This window comes from Microtus oregoni, unplaced genomic scaffold (assembly GCF_018167655.1).
Source record: "Microtus oregoni isolate MIOR12 unplaced genomic scaffold, Mior012 000010F_ref0000083, whole genome shotgun sequence".
NCBI lineage: Eukaryota > Metazoa > Chordata > Mammalia > Rodentia > Cricetidae > Microtus > Microtus oregoni.
The window spans coordinates 44314506-44325661 of NW_024543069.1; the positions used below are offsets into that span (position 1 = coordinate 44314506).

Here is an 11156-nt window from a genome sequence, read left to right on the forward strand (position 1 = left end):
AGGTCCTTGGACAGCAGAGGAGAGGGAGCCTGAACTGTCCTTGCCCCACTATCACACTGATGATTATCTCGAATATCACCATAGAATCTTTGTCCGGAGACGGATGGAGATAGAGACAGAGCAACGGACTGAGATCCCAAGGTCCACTTGAAGGGCAGAAGGAGGGAGATGAGCAAGGAAGTCAGGACCGCGAAGGGTTGGTCCACCCACTGAGGCAGTGTGCCTGTTCTAATGGGAGCTCACCAAATCTAGCTGGACCGGGTCTGAACGAGCATGTGATCAAACCGGACTCTCTGATTGTGGCTGACAATGGGGGATGACTGAGAAGCCATTGATAAAAGCACTGGGACTTGTTTTTACAACATGTTCTGGCTTTTTGGGACCCTAGTCTATATGGATGCACAGCTCCCTAGGCCTGGATATAGGGGGGAGGGCCTTGGACTTCCAATAGGGTAGGATTCCTGACCTTCTCTCACACAGGGAGGGGGAGGGAGGAGGGTGAGTGGGGGAGTGGGAGGGGATTGGGAGGAGGGAAGGAAGTGTAAATATTTGAATGGAAAAATAAAAAAAAAAGAAAAGAAAAACAAGTTACTCTTGTCCTTTTGGTCGCTGAGGTCCAATTTCTCCTCAGTCTTTTCCCTCAGCGTGGGACATAAATCCACAGGCAAATAACACACAGTTCCTCAATCCCAGCCTAGTGTCTGGTCACCTTGTGAACTTGCTGAATGTAGTTAACCTTTCTGGAATGTTTCTTCAAAACCAGAGGCATCTAATGAACTCATGCACACAAAGCTTTGGAGCACATGACACCAGGGAGGAGAGGCCTGGCTTTGTCCTTTGTTTGCAGGGGCTGGGTCCTTGAGCGTGGACAAGTCTTTGGATATTATCTGTAAGACAGCCTAGGTGAACTCTCATTATCTGCCCATGCAAGATGGGAACAACGTCGGCTCCGTGGGCTTGCTGTAGAATGAAATAACCTCGTCTAGACGTACTGCTCAGAAAAGAACCAACTCACTGGTCACTCACTGGGGTTTGTATACCCTCAGTTTCTGTGACTCTTTCTTCTCAGTAAACACCCTCTCCAAGAGCTAATGTAGTTTCCTGGGGACCTCTGAACTGGCCAGCTAGATGAGCTGCTCTTTCTTTCCATCTGCAGTTTGTGAAATTTGGCCATGATGGAATTTTAAATTAAAAGAGCAAGGGGTCACTTACTGAATGAGTGTCCCTGGATTTGTACTGCCCAGACCCCAGAGGCTTGACAATCTGTGGCAAATTGATTTGACAGATGTGTATCGATGGCAATTTCTCAGTGAGCACTGTCCTAAATTAATTAATCACCAGGCAATTTAATCTAATTGAGTGCTATTGCTGCACAGAGAAAGCTCTTGTTTATAATGCTCGAGTCATCAGAGTTTAAATTAAGTCAATTAAAGCGCTCTGTTCCTAACCACTTTTTCCAGCTGAACGTACCTAAGTGTACACAATACTCCACAGGGCATCTTTCTGTTATGAGCTTGTGTCTCTTTAATGTCCTTAGGTTAATCATTTTCAGTCACTGTTTGAGCTATTTTCTGCCACTGCCTTGAAAAGCATTTGCAGTTCATTTGCAGGCTGCTGAGGGAGGCTGATGAGGTGGACATAAAAATGGGAGCGAAGATCATGAAGTCCTTGTTGAGGATAAGCAAACAGCATGGCTCGGTGTTGTTGATCAGCAGGTCACCAGTGAAAGCAGCCGTGTCAGGGCCAGAGGAGGCTCATGTCAGCTGTTTATGAGCTAGAAGTTCCAGGAACGGAGGGAAACAAGCAGATGGTGCAATCCCAGGTGGACAAGTTGATGACCCAAGGGCTCCTTTGTCTTGTAGATCTCTGAGAAACGTCAACCTCATTAGCCCTGTCCTCCTCAGAAAGCCCTAAATGTGTGTGCAAACACAGAGTGCAATTCTTCAGATAGACCGAGAGTCAGTGGCATGATTAGCACAATAAGCCCAAATAGCATGCCCCCTTCATTCACAACCTGGAGTCGCCTCCTGCATTGGAGCAGGGCAAGTGGATTTTGGTTAAACACTATGAGCTGTTTAGGGTAGGGAAGCAGGCTTTTGAGGAGAGGAGGCTCGTCAGAAAGCCAAGTAAGGCTTGAATCAGAAGCCAAGGCCACTGCAGCTAATCCTGCAGCTCTGTGGTCCTTGGAGCAGACTATGAGCTCCTCTGGATGTTCAGGGCTGCAGTGGAATGCAACCATGGCATGTATTAGCCATCCCCTCTTCAAGAAGCGTGCAGTCTAGCTGGGTTCACACTCTGCCTTTCCCCCTTGCTTCTTCCTGTCTTTGAAAACTCTCCTTAGGGGGCTCTTTCTGGAGTGAAAGCACAGGTACATGCTTCTCTCTCTCTGAGACATCTGCAAGATCCACCCAACACAAGGCCATTGCCTTTGCCTTGCCACCCATGGGTACAAATGGCTCCGTGTTTTGCCAGATAGAGAGCTGGATGTCTATGAAGAGTCGGGTAAAATGGAAGGAGTTCAGACCTGGGTGATCTGGCACCAAGCCTGCATTCCTCTCCTGCTACAGCCTCTTGACCTCTTGAGTTACTTGGCCCATCAGGTAGTGAGCACTGGCAGGTTAGGCACTAAGTTCCCAGGGGGTCATTTTTCTGCTCTCAGGACAGGAGAAGATAAGTGTTGGGTCTCTAGCTGACACTCACTCTGGAAAGCAAAGAGAGTTGCAAGTGTTCCTTCCATTGGGGTTGGGGACCTGAGGACAGACAGATTCTCTTGCAGTTCTTTTCTGGAAATGACGAGAGGCAGCTTGTAGCCCCCTGGTCCTTATCATTGACTCACACACCGGCTTTATGGACTCTTGCCAAATGGAAGCCTGTGAGCATTTCAGTCCTTTAGCTGAGCAGTCCGTGCCACCAAGAGAGACCTGCTCCAGACACTGAGCAGTCTGTGCCACCAAGAGAGGCCTGCTCCAGAAGCTGAGCCCCCAGATGCTGACATTCAAAACATCTACTGAGTGAGAGAAGAAAACAGCGTCTCAGTAGCAGACCCTTGAGGCTAAGCTTTGTCTGCTGTCACTGTGAACTCTAGTGAAGATTGCGCTACTGGGAATGCTGGAGGAAGAAACAGATTGTGGGATAAACTGTGGTTTTGCCCTCAAAGCTGCTGTTTTGACAAGGTGAAATTGAGTATGAAGATTGGGATTTTTTTCTCTTTTGTTGGAGTAGAGTTGTGTTTAAAAAACAAACAAACTTAAAGCTTAAAAGGTGAAGTAAGCTCCTGCGCAATGTAGCAAAAATATAAACTCCAAGACTCCAGATGGAACATGCACCAAACAACAGGTAGTCAGCCAAGTTATTTGGTGTTTTAAAATGTATGAGGACAGGGAAACTTTTCATCTTGGTTACGTAGAAGAGCATATATGACAATATAAAGGCACATACATACACACTGATTTGTATATACATACATATATATATATATAAACATCTTCACATATGTACACATACACTCACATAATACACATATAGGTTTATATGTACTCACAAAACATACACACATACACTGCTTGTGTCAAGAGCCAGAATTGAGGTTGGCATAGCTGAGCCTGAGTCATTACCCAGCACACTCACAGTGTGCTGACTTCAGAAGTCTGTCCTTCCGTTTGTGTTGTAATAGGAGCGGCGGGGCTGCTTCCCCAGCACCCCGGCCGACCACATGGCTAGCTTTATACCCGAAATAATTACACGGAAACTGTATTCTTTTAAACACTGCCTGGCCCATTAGTTCCAGCCTCTTATTGGCTAGCTCTTACATATCGATCTAACTCATTTCTAATATCCCTGTAACACCACGAGGTGTCTTACCAGGGAAGATCTTAACCTGCGTCTGTGTCTGGTAGGAGAAGCTCCTTGACTCAGCTTCTTTCTCCTAGCATTCTGTTCTGTTTACTCCGCCTACCTAATTTTATGTCCTATTAATGGGCCAAGGCAGTTTCTTTATTTAACCAATGAAACAACAGATAGAAAGATGACCCTCCTCCATCACGTTTGCATAGGCACTATGTTCCCTTTCTCAGCGCTTCTCTTTTCATTTTATTTTCATGTTTCCTTTCAGATAAAGGCCAAGGAACAAGTTGCTCACAGGTACTGCCATCACATTTGTGACATGGGTTTGGAGGCTACTGTGTTCTGGTAAGCCCTTGTAGAGGTTCTCTTCTTTCATAGGATGGGGGCTTTTCTCCCTTTGGTGTGATGGTAATAACAGAAGTAGCTTCTTACTTAGAGCCATTAGCCAGACACTCTGGGCAAGTTCTCTCTTGATCAGTCTCTCTGCTATTTATACAGCATGGAGGAAGGACCTAGAATAAACTACAAATGAAAATTAAAACCAGACAGAAAATTGTAAATGTTACAGAAATGTGATGAAAATGGTAGAATCAGATAAAATGATAAAAATTTTCTAAAGGGAACACAGTATGCCTGAAAATAAAGACGGAGTATAAATCAGCAGCAGGAGAGGCAAAGAGCAGCATCTAAAGGTGAGTGCAGAAGATAAAGGAGAAAATATTCAAAGAAGGTGAGAAGCAAATTGAGGAATTTAGAATCACCCAGAAGTATAAATAAAGATAACTACAAAGTAAGATAGAAAGGAAAAAAGATTGAAAAAGAAGTCGTGTATAAAAGATGAGTTTTAAATAATTAAAGATTTACTCCCAAATAAATGCAGGTTTAAAGATTACTAATAAGACAGTAAACATGAACAAAGAAACAGCTCAGAGAGATGTCAGTGATAACGTCTGCTAACAAAACTGACAGCCACTGAGTGTGCTTTTACCACCTTTTCTACACACTAGAAGGTATTACCGAATTAGCTTCAAGACAAAAGTGAAATGGCTTGGCAATCTTCAAGTTGAGTTGACTCGCCAGAGTGTAGAGTCTCTGAGTAGGAGGCCCAGGTCCCTAATGGGTAGCAATGCTTTAGCAAGCGAGAGGGGTGTGTTTCCAGCAGGACGTCCACCCAGGAGTTTGAAGTGTAGGTGAGGTGAGAGGGTAAGGACAGAAGGTTCAGGTGGGCGAGCTAAATCATCCCCAGCCTCTCTTCTCAAAACATTACACAGGAAAAATGGCAGCTACGGTGCCGATACAGCATAAGGAAGTATCGCTATGGAGACTTGATTTCTTATGTGTATGTGTGTATTCTGTGTTTGTTTGTAGGTGCACATTCGTGCTCAGGTGTGTGTGCATGTAGAGGCCAGAGGTCAACTTTGGGTGCTGTTTCTTGGGTGCCAGCCACCTTATTATTTTTCAGATAGGGTCTCTCCCTGGCTTATAGTTCATCAAAGAGGCCGGGCTGTTTGTCAGTGAGCTCCAAGATCCGCCTCTTTCCACTTCCCCAGAGCTAGGATTACAAGCAAGCACAGTGCCTGATCTGGTTTGTTTTATTTTGTCGTTGTTATTGTTTTGTTTTCACAGAGCTCTGGAGATAAAATGCAGGTCTTTATGCTTACATGAAAAACACTTCACTGACTGACTTGCTTCTCTGACCCGAGGCATTTGGTCTCTGTACCCTCTGGAAAGCCTGCTGCAGAATAGAAGAACAAGTGTCCAGATGTCCTGTTTCTTCAGGTTGTGATGGGCTGTTTACCTAATCAGCCTACCAAATTCCTGCTTACGTGCGGGGAGGGTGGCTCAGGATGCTGCCTTTGAAATAAGCCCTTGAGTTAGTCTTATGACTAGGAGCATTCGAGCCAGTGGGCAGCAGGGTAGCTTCGTGCTGCAAAGCTGGAACTCCCTGAGAAAAATGAAGTGCTTAGTGTTGAAGGAAGCAGCTGGAAGAATGCACAGATCTACAGACAAAGTGATCCCCACAATCTGAAACTTTTTGGCTTAGGTAGTTCCTGAATCTTAAAGCATTTATAAAAACGTCCCTGAGGTTACATACTCAGTATCAACAGCTATGAAGGCCCTCAACCAGCCAAACTGCTAGTTATGCATTGAACTGTAGGGATGTGATCTTTTCTGGTGATACAGGTACCTTGAGTCATCCCTGCTCCTGTAAGTAACCTCAGTAAACTCCCTTGTGCTCTAAGCTAGACCTGGGTGGGAACTTTCTTTGCTCTGCTGCTAGGGCCTTATCTTGGGTGAATATATAGTGTGTCTCTTCAGGAAAACGCACACAACAACACTTCCCTCTGTTCCACCAAAGTTTCTGCATTCCTGTCCAAGAATAGACTATCTTTTCCATTATTGCCTGAGAATGCATGTTTCCCGTCCCTTTGCCTTCTTCATCTCAGCTGCCTAAGAAACTGTTGCTCCTGGCAGGATTATAGATGGGGGCGGGCAGGGGTAATTTCCTCATCAGCAGCTAAGCTAAGCTGCTGATGAGGAAATTACTACTGGATGCTACTGCTTCAGCATCCAGTGTGGAGCCGGCTGTATGTAGCAAAGGCAGCTGATAACCCAGTGGCTACTTTGCTTACTCTGACATGCATAGAACCAGCAGGCTATGTTCTAGTAAGATCATAGTTGCCTCCAATGGCAAATGAACTGGTCAAAAATTAACATAAAAATGGAGTCCTCTTCCATGTGACCGTAACTAAGATAGCTTTATTAGATGAGCTAAACCAATGACCATTAGTATATAACCTAGATGAAAACATCGTCATAAAACACAACAAAGACACAAATGTGAGAATGGAGTCTTAAGGACATCTGCGAGGCTGGGAGTTGCATGATACGTCCCCCAGGCATTGTCTGTAGGTGTGTATTCATGTGGAAACATTGCTTATAACATGGAGTTTCACCTGAAAGTAATTGTGAAATTTCTGCTGCTTTTCAGTTCTCTTGGGTGTATGACAGAAACTCAGCATATTTTAAAACACTGGGAATCAGTCTTTATTTGACAAGGCACCTAGAATATGATGATTTTTGTGGTAACTTTTGTCTCACAGCATGGCTACCCTTTGATGATGCCAGCACATATAGAAGTTTCTGGAATGTTACATGAGGCTACTACCACTTACCTCCTTGAGGCCAGCCTAAGTTATAGTCCCCTGGGCAAGCACATGCTGGGCTCCAGTGCAAGAGGATGATGTCAGGTTTCCTCTCCACAACTTTTGAGAAGGGCAGTGTATTTCTGTGCTGACGTAAGTCAGGACCTGTCCCGTGTTCTCCTGGAGTTCACTAGCCAGTGAAATGCCAAAGTCAAAACTGAAGGCTCCCCTACTCAAGACCCAAGTCTTGTGAAGTTTGAGGAAAGGGCTGCCTACATTACGTGGGACCAGATGGGAACACGTGCTGAAAGAAGCAGGTATCTGTCGGCATTCGCGCAGGCACACGTGAACAGCAGCGTGCTGGGTCACTAGCACAGAATGTCTGTGATGGTCAGAAAACTCACGGCCTCATCCCATTTGGTCATTCTGCCTCCACGGGTGGTAATTTTGCTAATTTGGGTTCCAACTATGAGCGACTACTCTGTCATTCTGCTCCGGGATGTCTTCTAGCTCTGAATACCTCTTTTACTAGGTTGGCTGAGAGGAAACAGAAACCTGGGGCCACTCAGCCTCTGGTGAAGGGTTGAAAATCTTGGTCAAGCCACAGTTCTATCATCCTATCCTTATCACTTCACTTGGTAAAGTGACTGGGAAGAAGGTAACTATTTTCGGGGGAGAATCAGGCCTGTCCCAAACTGTTCTTGTCACGGAACATGGACAGAGTTCATTGTGGCAAATGAAAGCATATAGTTAAGCTGCTGTAATACATGTCTAAAGAAACCTAATAATAAGATATTATGTACATCATATTGGAAAGTTATTTTAAAAACATTTATTGGATTTTAACAGTGAAAGCTTTTGGTTTCTAGATTTTTCTCACGTGCTGTAACATTTTGGGCTCCTCTGAATCTCTCTTTCATGTTCCTCACACCTGAAACCCTTCTTCTGTAAAGGATTTCAGATATTTACAACTAAGCGCCACAGGTCCCTATGGGCCCTGGAAAGACAGAGACCTTGACCCTGGCTATGCTTTGTCTCAGCATCTTTGTGAGAAGACACAGAATAAGAGGGACAACCGTTTCTTTGTTACACTGCTTCAGTTACAGCCTTTCACTGTCTTCTTTTGTATTTTTTTAAAAAAAAATCTTTTTTTTTTATTAAGGGAGGAGATAAATACACAGTTGAACAAATTGAGCCTTTTACAAGACTCGGTGAAACAATAAATCCATAGAAGGCACGTGTCAGTGTCCTACAATGAAGCTTCATGCAACAACATTCACTGACACCGAGTGTATACAAGTGGAAAAGGCTGCCCAGAGGGGCCTCAGAACTCCTGCCACTGAGGATTAAGACCCAAATATCGTCAGGCATCTTGAAGCTACCTTTGGCAGAAGGTCTCTGACTGTTGCTGTGAGTTTTAAACATTTTTTTCCCACAAAACAAATGAAGAATCTAACCCGCACGTCCCAAAACTACATTTTATTTATTTATTTATTTATTTATTTATTTATTTATTTATTTATTTTGGTACAATGACAACAGCTTAAAAGGGGCCATTCCTTGAGTTAGTCTAAAGTTTAAAAACGCAGCTTTTCTCGGTGGTCTGGGTGATAGTTTCTCTTCTACTCCTGCAGCTGAGTCTGTGAAGATTCAGGAACTGGGAAAGGATAGTCAGGGTTCAAGTCAGTTGTCTTTTCTGCCAGAAATGACAACCCACCTGGTTTCCTATTTGTCTACGAAAGCAAAGCTACGCTTTATGATTTTATGGCCTCTGAAGACAGCGTCTTAATTTTGGTATAGAAATGAAAACTAACCACATAGTTTTATTCCATTTTAGTTCCGGAACAGTTACTGCTTATTTTATTCATTTATTCATCAAAAAACCATTTACTGAATAACTACTGTCTGCTAGGTATTCTCCAAAGCACTTCACGGACAGACCCAGGAGCAAAACAGGGCAAGAAGAGTTATGAGTGTTGGTAAAACAGGAAATGGTGGCAGCTTTTTTTCTTTCTCTTCCTTCCTTGCTTCCTTTATATTTTTTTATAATATAGCCCTCAGAGGGTAGAGGGATATTTATGAACAAGATCTAAAGGAAAAGAAGGAGCAAGTCATGCAGGTATGGGGTATCAGGAAGGGGCATGTGTTGAAGATATTCTGGGTAAAGCATGAACTAGATTCAAGCGAACAGAGAAAAACAGGTCAGAGAAGGAATTATGGGGGCCGGGGAGGGTCAACAGGTAGGTAGGGCAGATTACTTGGGTGGCTATAATGGTCACATGACTATGCTATTCTGAGGGAACTAGAAGATATTGTGGAGGTTAGTGGAAGAGTGGCATATTTTGGCTTCTCTTTTGAAAGCATCATGCCAGGTAGAAAGTGACCTGGCCCAGATCAGATCATGGATATACTGAGTCTAAGAAAGGCCACATTACTAGGATATGGTATATGAAAGAGTAAAATTAGGAGTGATGAGGAGATTTTTCCAGTGTGGAAGGATGGGATTCACATTGTGCCAATCTGGGGAAGATCATGAATTGTTTATTTATTATTTGTTTATTTTTGTGTGTGTGTGACACAGTACTCATCCAAATGAAGATGCTTATTAGCAAATTAAGCATGTCCTCAGGAAGGAGGTGAGGGAAGGAGATGAAAATGTGGCTTCTGCTGTTGTAAGGTGCTCTTTAAGGCTCCAAGGTTGAAGATATTCACCTAGAAAGGGACTGTCCAGTACTAGCTGTTAGCACATGCCGGGGAATGGGGAAGTCCAGTGCATAGGCGCTATCTCAAGAAGCATTTCCTGGCTGTGACAAAGACCTCAGAGAAGCAGCGCACAGCCAGAGTTGGTACCTGCACTGGATGGGGAGGCAGCCACTGATAACCCTTGGCAAAGCCACTATCCTGGGGATGAAAGACTGGTGTAGGAATTCCTTCTGTTTGTGTGTTGCTTTCATTGGATAATTAATAAAGAAACTGCCTTGGCCTAGTTGATAGGACAGAATTTAGGTAGGCAGAGTAGACAGAACTGAATGCTGGGAGGAAGGGTAGAGGGGCAGACGCCATGTATCTCCTGCTTGAGATGGACGCTAGTTAGAATCTTGCCAGTAAGCCACAGTCACATATCAATACACAGATTAATAGAAATGGGTTAAATTAAGATGTAAGAATAAGCCAATAAGAAGCTAGAGATAATGGGCCAGGCAGTGTTTAAATGAATACAGTTCTGTGTGGTTATTTTCAGGTGTAAGATAGCCGGGTGCCTGGGACGACAAGCAGCCTGCTCCTCCTGTTACAAAAGACTGATTTAAAATAGCTCAGAGATTGATCCCGAATTTCCTGAGAAACCGAAACACTGCTTTCCAGAGTGGTTGCACAAGTTTGCATTCCCACCAGCAATGGGTGAGTGTACCCCTTTCTCCACAACCTCTCCAGCAAAGGCTATCATTGGTGTTTTTTATTTTAGCCATTCTGACAGGTGTAAGATGGTATCTTAAAGTTGTCTTGATTTGCATTTCCCTGATTGCTAAGGAAGTTGAGCATGACCTTAAGTGTCTTTTGGCCATTTGAAGTTCTTCTGTTGAGAATTCTCTGTTCAGCTCAGTGCCCCATTTTATAATTGGGTTGATTAGCCTTTTGCAGTCTAGTTTCTTGAGTTCTTTATATATTTTGGAGATCACACCTTTGTCAGTTGCGGGGTTGGTGAAGATCTTCTCCCAGTCAGTGGGTCAACCTACCCCTGGATCCAGCAATACCACTCTTGGGAATATACCCAAGAGAGGCCCTATCATACAACAAAAGTATATGCACAACTATGTTCATGGCAGCATTGTCTGTAATAGCCAGAACCTGGAAACAACCTAGATGCCCTTCAATGGAAGAATGGATGAAGAAAGTATGGAATATATACATATTAGAGTATTACTCAGCAGTGAAAAACAAGGACTTCTTGAATTTTGCATACAAATGGATGGAAATAGAAAACACTATCCTGAGTGAGGTAAGCCAGACCCAAAAAGAGGAACATGGGATGTACTCACTCATATTTGGTTTCTAGCCATAAATAAAGGACATTGAGCTTATAATTCATGTTCCTAGAGAAGCTAAATAAGAAGGTGAATCCAAAGACAAACACATAGGCATCCTCCTGAATATTAACCTTCATCAGGC

At 43.8% G+C, this 11156-nt stretch overlaps 1 protein-coding gene and 1 long non-coding RNA gene across 2 annotated transcripts in view; one reads left to right on the top strand and one right to left on the bottom strand.

Moving 5' to 3' along the window:
* Tnik (TRAF2 and NCK interacting kinase) overlaps nt 1–11156 on the bottom strand; it is a 440041-nt gene that overhangs the window by 6020 nt on the left and 422865 nt on the right. The window lies entirely within an intron of this gene.
* LOC121452727 lies at nt 4111–10382 on the top strand. The gene is made up of 3 exons (XR_005974914.1): nt 4111–4188; nt 5470–5622; nt 10231–10382. It is a non-coding gene; the product is annotated as an uncharacterized LOC121452727 (long non-coding RNA).